Source organism: Lithobates pipiens, unplaced genomic scaffold (genome assembly GCF_037356315.1).
Source record: "Lithobates pipiens isolate NorthernLeopardFrog02 unplaced genomic scaffold, aLitPip1_a1.2 Scaffold_23, whole genome shotgun sequence".
In the NCBI taxonomy this organism is placed as follows: domain Eukaryota; kingdom Metazoa; phylum Chordata; class Amphibia; order Anura; family Ranidae; genus Lithobates; species Lithobates pipiens.
Window position 1 is genome coordinate 223636908 of NW_027507785.1, and position 13103 is coordinate 223650010.

The 13103-nt window shown below is 40.5% G+C and overlaps 1 long non-coding RNA gene across 1 annotated transcript; it reads right to left on the bottom strand.

Moving 5' to 3' along the window:
- Nucleotides 1-1904: 1904 nt before the first annotated feature.
- Nucleotides 1905-7495, bottom strand: LOC143928171 (uncharacterized). Its single transcript, XR_013262377.1, has 3 exons — nt 6975-7495; nt 4240-4345; nt 1905-4139 (listed from the first exon to the last, which is right to left on the bottom strand). It is a non-coding gene; the product is annotated as an uncharacterized LOC143928171 (long non-coding RNA).
- Between the last annotated feature and the right edge of the window lie 5608 nt (nt 7496-13103).

The following is a 13103-nucleotide window of genomic DNA, read 5'->3' on the forward strand; positions in this document are numbered from 1 at the left end:
TTTGCAGCTTTAGTAAATAAACCCCATTGTGTACTTAAAAGTGGGGTATACCTGTATGAGATTGTATGACTTTTTTTTTTGGTTGAACTAGATGGACTTGTGTCTTTTTTCAACCTGACTAACTATGTAGCTATGTGACGATCTTTTCCCCAGGTTTTCAGAAGACAGGTTCTCATTTTGAAACTGAAATTGATAAAATAAAAACATTGCACAGGAAGCATCTGATGACACCATGCGAGTGTGCGTTGGATGAGAGGACACTGGTTTGGTGCAATTAGAAATCTCTGCCTTAGCATCATAAAATAACTTGTCCTGGCAGTGCTCTCAGTCTGTTTGTATGGCTCCAGAGATTCCATTTACACAGGAAATTCTGCAGGACAGGATAATTTATTAGTACTCTCTGAACCTATACTGTGTCTTGTATCCTGTAATCATTTCTTTGCCTGTAATTTACAACAACCATGTAAAACCATGCTTGCAATACTGAGGCACTGCAGATTAATTATACAGGCTTATTCTATAAGGCAAATGTAGTGTGCAAAATGCAAGAACCTACAGCAGCCAATCAGAATTAATCTTCTAAATAATCTCCAGAGAATTAATTGCAGGTTAGTAGTCATAGGTTAGTGTACTTTTCACATGCTCTGTAAGCTCACTTATTGAAAAGGCCTTATTTTCTAAAATTGTTTTTATACACTTTACTATTATTGAGGAAATAGAACCTGGGGTTACAGTCACTGGAATACTTCATAATTACTATTCCTTACTCCCTTTAATTTAATACCTTATTTTGATTATGCAAAGTTCAATGTATTCTACTCTTGCTGGACAGTTATCCCTCTTGGAATGTACCTTTTGAAGCTTATGTAATATTTATAAGGTACTGGATTATTTATGAGCTTTGCATATATTTGACTATGTATTTGATTTGGACATATATTTCGGACACTACCAAAATGTTCAGATGCCGTTCTACTGGCGCCACGGCAGAGTGAAAAATACAGATTTTTTTATATGTTTCATAATATAATTATATCAATAAAAATGTTATGTCTATAATTCAAGATGAAGTTGAAGTTTTTAAAAACAATTATGCCAATGCAACTTTGGTTCACCAGTTTACACCTTACTTATGCTCACAAATTACTTTATTAAAAAAAAAAAAAAAAAAAACGTGTGTAATAAAAACCATAGTAAAAATCTTTTGGTGGAAATACATCTCTCTCTCTCTCTCTCTCTCTCTCTCACTATATATATATATATATATATATATATATATATATATATAAAATAAAATGCTAGAGATGTATATGTGTCCTGAAGCTTTTTTTATGTGAGTATAATAAATAATATGACTCTAGATAATGTAATACACCTATTTGCACTTAAGAAAAATGTAATAGTGCGCAGAAGGCCTAAAGGTAACTAACTTATTCCATTCACATCACAATTTTTTTTTTTCAGAAATAAAATAAGCCTATCAATATTACTTCACCACTAAGGCTAACATATTCTGGTAGCACATATAAAACTCTCCGTTAGAATATTTGTAATTTTGATACTTGTTTAAACCTGAAGCCATTTTTCATCAATTTTAATGGAATGTTTCCATTGCTGAGAAATCATTAATCATAAAGAGATTTACTGAGAACCAGAAGACATAGCAGAATCTAAATGGAACAATTTGTAACATTATAAGCTGCATCTATATATAATGGAAATGTGACATGATTGCATAATTCATTGGCATTAGGCCCTTAAGTGGCAATTTTGTCTTAGCAGATGGCTTTTCCAATGTTCCTCACTTGTGTTCGGGTTTCAGACAGTATGCTGCTAAAAATCAAGGCTTATTTTATTTCAGTGCATTAGAATTAACATTGTTGTAAAATAATTTGTCTATTCCATTTTATAGGTTCAAAGGATTTTTATTTTTTGACATATAATTTATAAGACGTATTTTTTTCCACATGACTGAAAAAAAGAAGTACATGGTGTACAGGTATATTTGTAAACCTATCACTTTTTTATACATGTGATACAGTCTCCCATAGAATTTATTTTTGTTAATAAAAGCAAGAAAAAGAGGAAAAACTGCAAATGAATAATGTACTTTCTTGGTCACATTTGACTGTGACTTATTTAAGCTTACTAGGATGGGGCCTCTGGTGACCGCTGCTGTTTTAGCATTGTACAAATGTAATGAATTTAATCAAAGAAACCTTACAGTCTCCATAAATGATTTAATTGGCAATAAATGAATATTAGGGGAAAAAAAAATACATCTATCCACAAAATCAGCACCAGTCAAAGGTTGAAGGTAATATTTTCTGATGGATGTGGAAATGAGAGGTCACTGGAAAGTTTAGTTCTGTTAATTAAAGCAATCTTTTATCCGCCTATGTTAAAAGATGAAGAATCTTCCAATTTCCCCTATGGTGGAAATACAGCTGTTTCCAGCATGTGGTGCAGCTGAGACTATTCTCATCAATTCAATCTTACCTCTAGTCTTAGAATGTTCCTAAATCAAAGCAGTATTAAAGACATCAAACATAGCAGTACATTACAAAAGGATAGATGCCAGGACCCGAATACATATAATCACACATAACTGTATATCATTTGAGTCACATTTAACATTGATAGACCATCCCAGATTTACACCACACCCCCATATAACTTTAAAATCAGCTCATTTAAAATTTTATTTTTCTTTCTTTAAAAAAAAAAAATAAATCTCATTTTATTCTTATAAGATTTAAAATGTAAAACCGCGTGCTGTTGTGTGCTTACCCTGGAGAAAGCAATACATATATTTATGTATATATTCATGAACACTGGTGTCTTGTACAGTACTACCACAGAATGTTAATATTCCCTTTTTATTGACAGTGCATATTTATACAGTCATAAAGATTATATATATTAGTGTACTGTACATCTCATCAGTGATACAGTTCCCACTATATGGAATTCATTTCCAAGTAATAGCAAGGTTATGCTCTGCATCTAACACATGCATAATTATTTAGATTAGTATACACATTTGCATGACCAAGGAAATCTTTACAGGAGGAAGAGAAGGCACAGCTGATAATTCTCTATCAAACCGTTTATTGTGCCACCCGTAGTGAAATTAATGGGTTACAATGTACTCACAAAGATTTCCGATCGTTTTTGGGAGACTGATTTGCAATCCATGGTTAAAACAACAGAAAACAACAGAGCAGAGCACATTAACCCTATCTGGTCCAGCCAAGGAGTTTGCTAGCCCTCACCGGAGAGCTGACACTTCCATGGGGACATTTACTGCATGTCAGAGAGAAAAGAGGATTGCTATGACTGAAAGCTAAGGCAAAGGGTAATAAACGTAGTGCAGAGATTAGGCCCAAGGCAAAGATGAAGGCCACAGAGCAAGGATCACTTTTTTTTTTTTTTTCATTAGAGTCCCAAAGGATCCGAGCTGGTAGTATATTAAGGCGTTGCCTTGGTGTAGCTCTGCGTCTGCACATAATTCATCCCTAGTATCAAACTAGCACAGAATATAAAAAAAAAAAAAGAAAAAAGAAAAAAAAAAAAAAAAAGAAAGAAAAACCATCAAAACCACTTTCATTAATAACAATAATTCAAAAGCTGAAACATTGTCGCAGACAGATCAATACCGATGCCAACACAAAATAATTCAATAGAGCGATTAAGAAACTAGAAGAAAAGAATCAAAGAGCATTGAATGATCATTCAGCTGTAGTTTAAAGGGGAAGAATCCAACACACTGCCCGTTTAACGAACCTATCAGCTGAAGGAATAAGTTGTGCAAGTCTCTTTTTTTTGTTATTTGCATGCAAGCACCGTAAATGCACGGAAAAGACATGAAAGAGGCTACCTTGGCCAAGACAGCGGTTGGTTGGTTGGTAGGTTGGTGCGACTTTTGGGGCGCTGTAGCGTGCTTGTTGTACATACTCTCCTCAACTACGCGTATTCTTAAGCAATAACAACGTAATCCGTATTATCCACCCAAGAATACCCGTCACCGAAGAGAGCTACAAAGCAGCAGCCGGCTGGGCTATAAATCCACAAGCAGGGAAGGAGGAGAATCCAAACAGGTCCATAAACCAAGTCCAACAATGTCCCAGTGTCTAGTCCTGAAAGAATAGCAGAGAGCCATGAAGGGTTGCAATGTAATGAAGATGTGCATCTTATACCACACATACACACACCACAAGAGAGTTACGTGCAATGTACCTTGTCTCTCCTCACGTCTTCCTCTGTACTTGCAAAATAAGCCAGTGTTGTACGCCCCCCCAAGCTTCAGGCTGTTCAATTGGTTGTCCAATGGACCTATAGATTCCTGCAACAGAATTGCATGCATACTTAAGTACAGTCGTACTGTCAGCGACTCAACAGAGCACAGGGTATACACCCTCTATATTATAACACATACAATTGTGTCATTAAACCCAGGAACTCTTTATTGCCTCTGTATATCATTACTAAATCCAATGTGCTATTTGGTCATGCTTTTTTTAACCATAGTTCAACTTGGCAACCCAAGACCAGATTTATGGTAATATGTGCATGCCCACCTACAGTTGTACACCATGAAATCGTCCTATAATGCTCTTTATTCACTACATCACGTATCGTTTTTTTAGGTTGTCAAGATTACTGTAGCTCTCTGCTCAAGAAGTGGATTATAGAATCTGATTCTTTTTTTTTAAGCACGGATCAGCTGATGGAAATGTTCCTGGGCTTCAGCTAAAATCTGATAGCAATAGTAGAGAGCCTTCATAGAATATAAGTGAGGCTCCTTTGCAATGTGTGCATGGCTTAACCAAATGGTGAAGAGTTCTAGATTCATACTCTTTTATCATTCAACAGAACAGAACACGTCCATTGAACAGAGCACGTTCAGGGGTGTGAGAAATCAGTTGTAAGCCTAGACTATTAGCTTGAATAAATCCTTTACTCAACATACAGCCCAGAGTTAGTGCAGTATATTCATTGTCTTAGACTATGTCTATTACATTACACATGTGCATTTAGAACATGTAAATTGCCCATGCCTACGGATCTAAGCTAAGCCTATTAGTTTGAATAAATCATTTACACAACATGCAGCCCAATGCATGTGCAGTATATGCAGTGACTTAGACTATGTGTATTAAAATACACATGTACATTTAGAACATGTAAAGTGGTCATGCCTACAGATCTAAGCCTAGCCTATTAGCTTGAATAAATCCTTTACACAACATACAGCCTAGTGTTAGTGAATGTATGTGCAGTATATGCATTGACTTAGACTATGTGTATTACAATACACATGTACATATAGAACATGTAAGGTGATCATGCTTACGGATCTAAGCTAAGCCTATAGCTTAAATAAACCATTTGCACATGTCTTGACATACAATCAATGTTAGCTAATGCATGTGCAGTATATGCATGTGGCATAGAGTATTAGTGTATTACAATACACATTAAGATATGCAAAGCGGGCATGCCTTAATTTATAGACTCCTATAACCACTGACATCATTATATGTTGCTTCCTATCAATATATACACGTGAGTTAATTCTGCATTAGGTAATAAAAAGACACTTTGTCTGAATAATGAACCCACATAACACAACCTATACAATATTTCATAGGATGATTTCAATGTCAAATGCGGAATTGAAATTCTGCTCAAGCCATAGGAGTTGGTCGTGGTTGCATTTATTTGACATCAAGGTTGCATTGACTATACAGTGGAGAAGTGCTAATGATTACAGCAAGGTCTGTTATATAGACAGCGAAATGCATTCATTATATCCTAGAAGTAGATTATGTACAGCCCATACAAAATAAAAAGCTTGGGTTGGGAAATTGACTACATTTCCATGTGTGCACGCTGTAGTGTGATATAGTTTGCCTGCAGTGCTACAAGTATCAATTGACAGGCTGCACAGGATGGAAAGTATACACTACCAATGAGGTTGGCACTGTTCAGCACCGGCTTGTGGACAGCTCCCTTCTTTGGTTGCTTCAGCCAAATGTTCCAGCTGTTGATTGGTGAGGCACACATTCCACTTCTTTATGCAAAAGCATAACATGGGGGCTAGGAAAATAATCTCTCTGGCAATTACTGCTCCCTGAAAATTGTTCTTGACACACTAACACAATTTTGGATCAGATCCCTCTGGCTTCGTGGAGTTTCACACCTCCCTTCTTGCTCCAGAAATGGTGAAGTATGCCTTAGGGAAAGTCAGTATATCTCATGGGCAGAGGCTTTCTTATAAGTAGTGGTATGTATGATCTCAATTCTCCACTGTTATAGCAAAACAACAACAAAAAAAAACAAAACACAAACATCCAACAACACAGCATCCACCAGTAAGGCTAAAGGTGAATGAGTAAGTTAACAAAAAAAAAATCATATTTTCTATGGCTGCCCCACCTTTTCATAAGCTTTCTGTGATAGTAAAATGTTACAAAGGGGAGTAAGATCTAATTGAAGGCATTTGCTCTCCTTGAATGACTGGGCAGCATAGTGTTACTGCTTTTATGGTGTAATGACCAACTTTCACCCTGCTTGATATAGTGTGGTCCTTCCTTTAGGTTGTAGGAGCAGAGATGGAGCTGTATAGCCAGTCATTGCCATTTGATGCACAGTAAGCTAGTGCTGCCTGAACATCATATCAAGATACCATTTGGTGTTCTGTTGCTTTACTTGAAACGTTAATCCTCAAGGATGTGTTTCAAAAAAAGCGTGTGCAATGTCCTACAGCTTTTTAAATCCACAAAACACAAGAACAAATGGAGATGAGCTTTGTGTGCACAGTTTCATCTGCTACATCATGGGCTCAGCAACAGAAATGAAGGTGAAAGAAGCCTATTGATCTTCTTTGCTGACACATAGTGAAGCATCCTGGAAATATATATTAGATAAGAATATAGCACTAAGATGTCATCACCAGTAACGTTGCTTACCGTGTTGAGTCTGTGTTGTGTGAGAGCTCTGGATGACTGTAAGATGCAGCTGATCCTTCAGGCTGTGTGTTGGGAGCTGATTCCCCTTATGGAAGCTGATCAGGGTGGAAGTAGCATTTCCTCGTTAATGATAACTCCCAGAGTCAGTCATCAGAAAGATTTCCTGCTGAAAGTCCCCAGATATAAGCACTCCTTACCAGGCTGCTGCCATGCAGTCTTCAGCCAGCGCCCTCAGCTCCAGTAACCAGAGGGAATAGAGGGGGGAAAAAAAGCAGCAATAGCGATCACATCGATCTGATCTGCACCATCTGCCTGCTGCCACTACACCCCAACCTCTACATTTGAGCACGTAAAACCCTGACAGCTCCCAGCATAGGGCTGCGAAGAGTTCATATTTTTTTCAGCAGCTCCTAATTGGGTCTGGGTAGCATACAGTTACACAAGCTTATGTTAACCATTTAATAGTAGATCCCGAACATGCTAATGGTTGATTAATTGAGAAAAGATTTGACATGGAAGCTTCATAGCCTCTTATACATTATTTCCCAATGGGAAAAGACCGATGCCTGGTAGAACTATAGGAACAAGCAGTGAAAGAGAGAATGAAAGGGTGAGATAGATAGATAGAGAGAGAGAGAGAGAGAGAGAGAGAGGGGGGGAGAGGGGGGTAGAGAGAGAGAGAGAGGAGAGAGGGTGGGACAGAGAAAGATAGAGGGAGAGAGAGAAAGAGAGAGGGGTGGGGGCTAGAGGGAGGGAGAGAGAGGGAGGGAGGGAGAGAGAGAGAGGGGAGAGGGAGAGGGGGGAGTGAGAGGGATAGGGAGGGGGGGAGAGTGAGAGGAAGAGTGGAGAGGGAGAGAGAGGGTGGGAGAGAGAAAGAGAGGGTGGGGGCGAGGGAGAGGGAGAGGGGGGTGAGAGGAGAGAGAGTGGGGGGAGAGAGGAGAGAGAGTGGGGAGAGAGAGAGGGAGAGAAAGGGGGAGAGAGGGAGAGAAAGGGGGAGAGAGGGAGAGGGGTGTGAGAGAGAGAGCGATAGCCCTGGGTACACAGATGTGGACCTTGCAGTTCCCCCTAGGAACATACAGTGAAAGAGAGAATGTAAGGGTGGAACACAGCGACAGAGAGAGGGAGAGAGAGAGAGAGAGAGGGGGGGGGAGGGAGAGGGGGGTGAGAGAGAGAGATAGCCCTGGGTACACAGATGTGGACCTTGCAGTTCCCCCTAGAAACATACAGTGAAAGAGAGAACGTAAGGGTGGGGCAGAGAGACAGAGAGAGAGAGATAGAGAGAGAGAGGGGGGGATGCCCTGAGTACACAGATGTGGACCCAAACCGTTTAGCAAAATGAGTAGACTGACAGATTTACCCTAGGGCTAGTCTGATGCCATCGCACTTAAAACAGGATTCATTTTACCAATAATAACGATAATGATATTAATGGAAATAAATCACCAATGCAATACTGTTTGATTTGCATTACAATACCAGCCAACACGCTGTATACAAGCAGTACCTCTTTATGCTAGTGCAGCAACAGCAGTGAAAGCATTGTGTAGCATCATTTTCATTAGATACCTTTTTCTCTCTTGTTTTTTATTCATGAACTAGTTGCAAATACTTTTTTTCTTCCATTCCAGCTCTCAATGAATTCATGTTAGGTGGCTCATAGCAGATATCATTAATAAATGCCTTGCATATTGTTGGTGAAAGTAGAGTGCAGTGTGGGCTGAGCTGAGCCCTGTCCACCTCTGTGGTGCTGAATCCTCCAGTGTCGGATCCCCATCACAAACTTTGCACTATGCAAGCCTTGTACAAGTGCTATACTAAAGGCAATGGGGTTCAATGAATAAAGGACACGTCGTTTAGCTTTCTTTTCACATCAGAGCGTTTAGACACGCCAGTTATGACAACACACTCGTGAATTTAGTTTGATTAAGTTCTGATTGATTAATGCATTAATTATGTTTCTAAGAATGTTCCCACTCTCCCCGGAATAAACCCAGCACTTTCTTGAGTATTAGCAATCTGGTAACAGAGCCCGAGGAAAAATCAAACAATTTATCAGATCTTTTGTTTCAATACCCAGTAATTAAGCTTCTTTGCATTTACCTACAGTATATTGCAAATTTCTGGGCGAGTGGAAGAAAGATCCACGTTAGCAATCTCAGTGTGTGATTTGTGTAGGAATATTGCCCTCTTCAGGCCAGAGCTGGAGCAAAGATGCCAAAATCATCATCATATCATAAATAAACATGAGAAGGAAAATAAATGAATAAAATAGGCACATGAATACACATATACCTAACCCCGATGTGTAATATTTATGTATATGTCTTACATACATATTACATTAAAGTATCGTTTGATTATTAAACCGTTATTTCACTAGACTCTTGCATAGTAGAGCTGGTGAATAAGGTTATTATGACTCAATTCTCTGTTATAAGGAAAAACTTGTGGTATAACGTCCCTGTGTTATTCCAGTAATATTAATTTAAGGCTGTATTCATCGACTCCTAAATTCTGCATTTAGGACATGGTCAGAAAGTGCTCCTCGTATCTCCATTTATATATATATATCGTCTTTCTTCTCTCAACCCCCTTCTTTCTTGATACATAAGGCTTTCTTTCCCACTCTACTTTCTTCCCTGCTTCACTATCTTCTCTCTTTCTCTATTCTCTACTCCATGTTTCCTACCTCTCACATATGCTAATTCTACTCATCCTTCCTTATATTATTAACCTATTCATTTATCCCCTCTCTCCCAACCTCTCTTTCTCTCTTTCTACCTTCTCTCATCCCTTCTGCACCCCTCTTTTCTACCCCCTATATTTCTTTCTGCCTTCACCCACTCATTTCTCTTACCTCTATCTTTCTCCCTGCCTCCTCCACTCCTTTCTCTCTGCTTCACCCCCCCCCCCCCCCCACACACACACACACACACCTTTATCTTTCTACCTGTATCCTCCACTCTTCCCTTCTTTTCTCTTCTCTTTGTCTCCCCCACTCCTTTCTCTCTGCTTCACCCCCCCCCCCACACACCTTTATCTTTCTACCTGTATCCTCCACTCTTCCCTTTTTTTCTCTTTGTCTCCACCACTCATTTTTCCCCACTCTCTTTCTCTGTCTCCAATCTCATTTATCCCTCCTCTCTTATTCTCTCTGTCTCCACTTATTTCTCCCCATTTTCTCTTTCTCTTTGTCTCCCCTTCTCCTTTATGCCTCCCCCTTTTTTATCCCTTTTTCTTTTCATCTCTCTTGAACTTGTTGTCTCTCTGTCCCCCCCCCCCCCCCCCCACTCCTTTCCCTCTGCTTCACCCACTCCTTTCTCCACCCTATCTTTCTTTCTGTATCCTCCACTCTTCCCCTCATTTCTCTCCGTCTCCACCACTATTTTCTATCTGCTTCACCCAATCCCCCCCCCTCTATCTTTCCAGCTGTATCCTCCACTCTTCCCTTCTTTTCTCCCTGTCTCCACTACTCATCCCACCCACTCTTTCTTTCTCTGTCCCGCCAAACTCATGTATCCCTCTCATTTTCTCTGTCTCCTCCACCCCTTTCTCACTGCTTCACCCACTCCTTCCCACCCTTTATCTTTCTATCTGTATCCTCCACTCTTCCCCTCTTTTCTCTCTGTCTCCATTACTCCTTTCTCCCCACTCTCTTTCTCTGCCCCCCCCCCAAATATCATGTATCTCTCCCATTCTCTCTGTCTCCCCCACTCTTTTCTCTATACATCAGCCACCCCCCCCCCCTCATTTATCTATCTGTATCATCCACTCTTCCCCTCTTTTCTCTCTGTCTCCACCACTCTTTTCTATCTGCTTCACCCACCCCCTCCCCTATCTTTCTATCTGTATCCTCCACTCCTCCCCTCTTTTCTCCCTGTCTCCACCACTCCTTTCTATCTGCTTCCCCCAATCCCCCTACCTCTATCTTTCTATCTGTATCCTCCACTCTTCCCCTCTTTTCTCTCTGTCTCCACTACTCCTTTCCCCCCACTCTCTTGCTCTGCCCCCCCCCCAAAATCTCATGTATCCCTGTCATTCTCTCTGTCTCCCCCACTCCTTTCTCTCTGCATCAGCCACTCCTTTCTCCCCCCATTTATCTTTCTGTATCCTCCACTCCTCCCCTCTTTTCTCCCTGTCTCCACCACTCCTTTCTATCTGCTTCCCCCAATCCACCCCCCTCTCTTTTTCTATCTGTATCCTCCACACTTCCTCTCTTTTTTCTCTGTCTCCACTACTCCTTTTCACCCACTCTCTTTCTCTGCCCCCTCAATCTCATGTATCCCTCTCATTCTCTATGTCTCTCCCACTACCCCCCCCCCCCCCCTATCTATCTGCTTCCCCCACCCCCCCCACCCCCATCTATCTGTATTCTCCACTCTTCCCTCTTTTCTCTCTGTCTCCACCACTCCTTTCTATCTGCTTCACCCACTCCCCCCCTGCATCTTTATATCTGTATCCTCCAATCCTCCTCTCTTTTCTCTCTGTCTCCCCCACTCTTTTCTCACTGCTTCATCCACTCCTGCCCCTCTATCTTTCTCTCTGTATCCTCCACTCTTCCCCTTTTTCTCCCTGTCTCCACCACTCCTTTCAATCTGCTCCACCCATTCCTTCCCTCCCCCTCTATCTCCCTATCTGTATCCTCTACTCTTCCCTTCTTTTCGCTCTGTCTCCACTACTCCTTTCCCCCCACTCTCTTTCTCGGTCCCCCCAATCTCATGTATCCCTCTTATCTCATTCTCTCCATCTCCTCCATTTCTTTCTCCCCCTTTTCTATTTCTCTTTGTCTCCCTTGCTCCTTTCTACCTCTCCCCCTTTTTATCTCATTCTCTATCTTCTCTCACCTCTCCTCCTTTTTCTGTCTCCCCCACATAATTTCCCCCTCTCTCCCTTCCTCTTTCTCCCCCACCCCTCTCTCGCTTTCTCTCTCCCACTCTTTATCTCTGTTTTTATTTCTCCACACAATCTCATTCTCTCCCCCTTCTTTCTCTTTTACTCTGTCTCTTCTGCTCCTTTCACCCCCCTCTCCCTCTCTGTATTTTGCTTTCTCTCTCTCCCTTTCTCCCCTTTTCTCTTCATCTCATTTGAACTTGTTTTCTCTCTGTCCCCCCCCCCCCCCCCATCTCTTTCCCTCTCTCCCACTGTCTCCCCCTCTCCATTCTTCCCTCTCTCTCTCTTTCCTCCTCTAGCTCTCCCCCCTTTCCCTTTCCTTCCCCCCTTTCCCTCTCCCTCTTTCCCTTTCTCTCTCCCCCTCTCCTTCTATCACTCCCCCCTCCTGTTTCCCTCTCAGCCTTTGTTTATGTGGTCGATACAACAGTGACACTTATTGAACTGGACTATTCTATGAATATATGGTGTATATAAAAGTGTAGACATTGTAATTAAAATTGTCGGACGTTAGCACCCTGAACTTCTTCATTGTTTCTTTGTCATAATTTTGCAGATCCCTGCTTTTCAGTGTCCATTTCATTGCAGTGCCTTTCCTAAGGAGAAGTGCTGTGTAGGGTCAGGGCATTGGCAGCACTAAGAAGCACGAACACGCCTGTCTGCTACCAGACCGCTTACAATAGAGCCATGTACTGTGTTACATTGTTAAAATGTTACTATCTGAAAACAGCAATTTTTTTTTTTCATGTTAATACAATCGAAAGCTGCTAGCTCTGTGTCTTATGTAAATAGAAAGTTAAAAGCCATTTTGCTTTTAGAGATAATGCAGCTTACCACCCACACAGCTCTATCTTTATACAATCAGCAGCAGTGATTTAAATCAATCACTTGACTTATTGTTATCTTTCCCCAAAGATATATATATTTTTTTTTTTTACCGTTATTTAAACACAGAGTAAAGCCTGTGAGGTTTAACCCATTACTAACATGAAACGTGTAAAAACTGCAATTTCAGTAGAGCATATACTGTAAATAGCATATGCTCTTGATTGTATAGCAGTAATTATAGGCAGATGATTTTTATTGTAGATTAGGGTGATTAATTACACATTCTAAGCTCTTTGGGGCTCTGGACTCTAAAAGCTGTCTGGAAAAAAACTGATTTGAGTATCTATTTTATTTTTTTAGGGTAGGAAAGAGGAAACTATTGGTTAAACACAAATTCAGCAAGGATGCACTTTA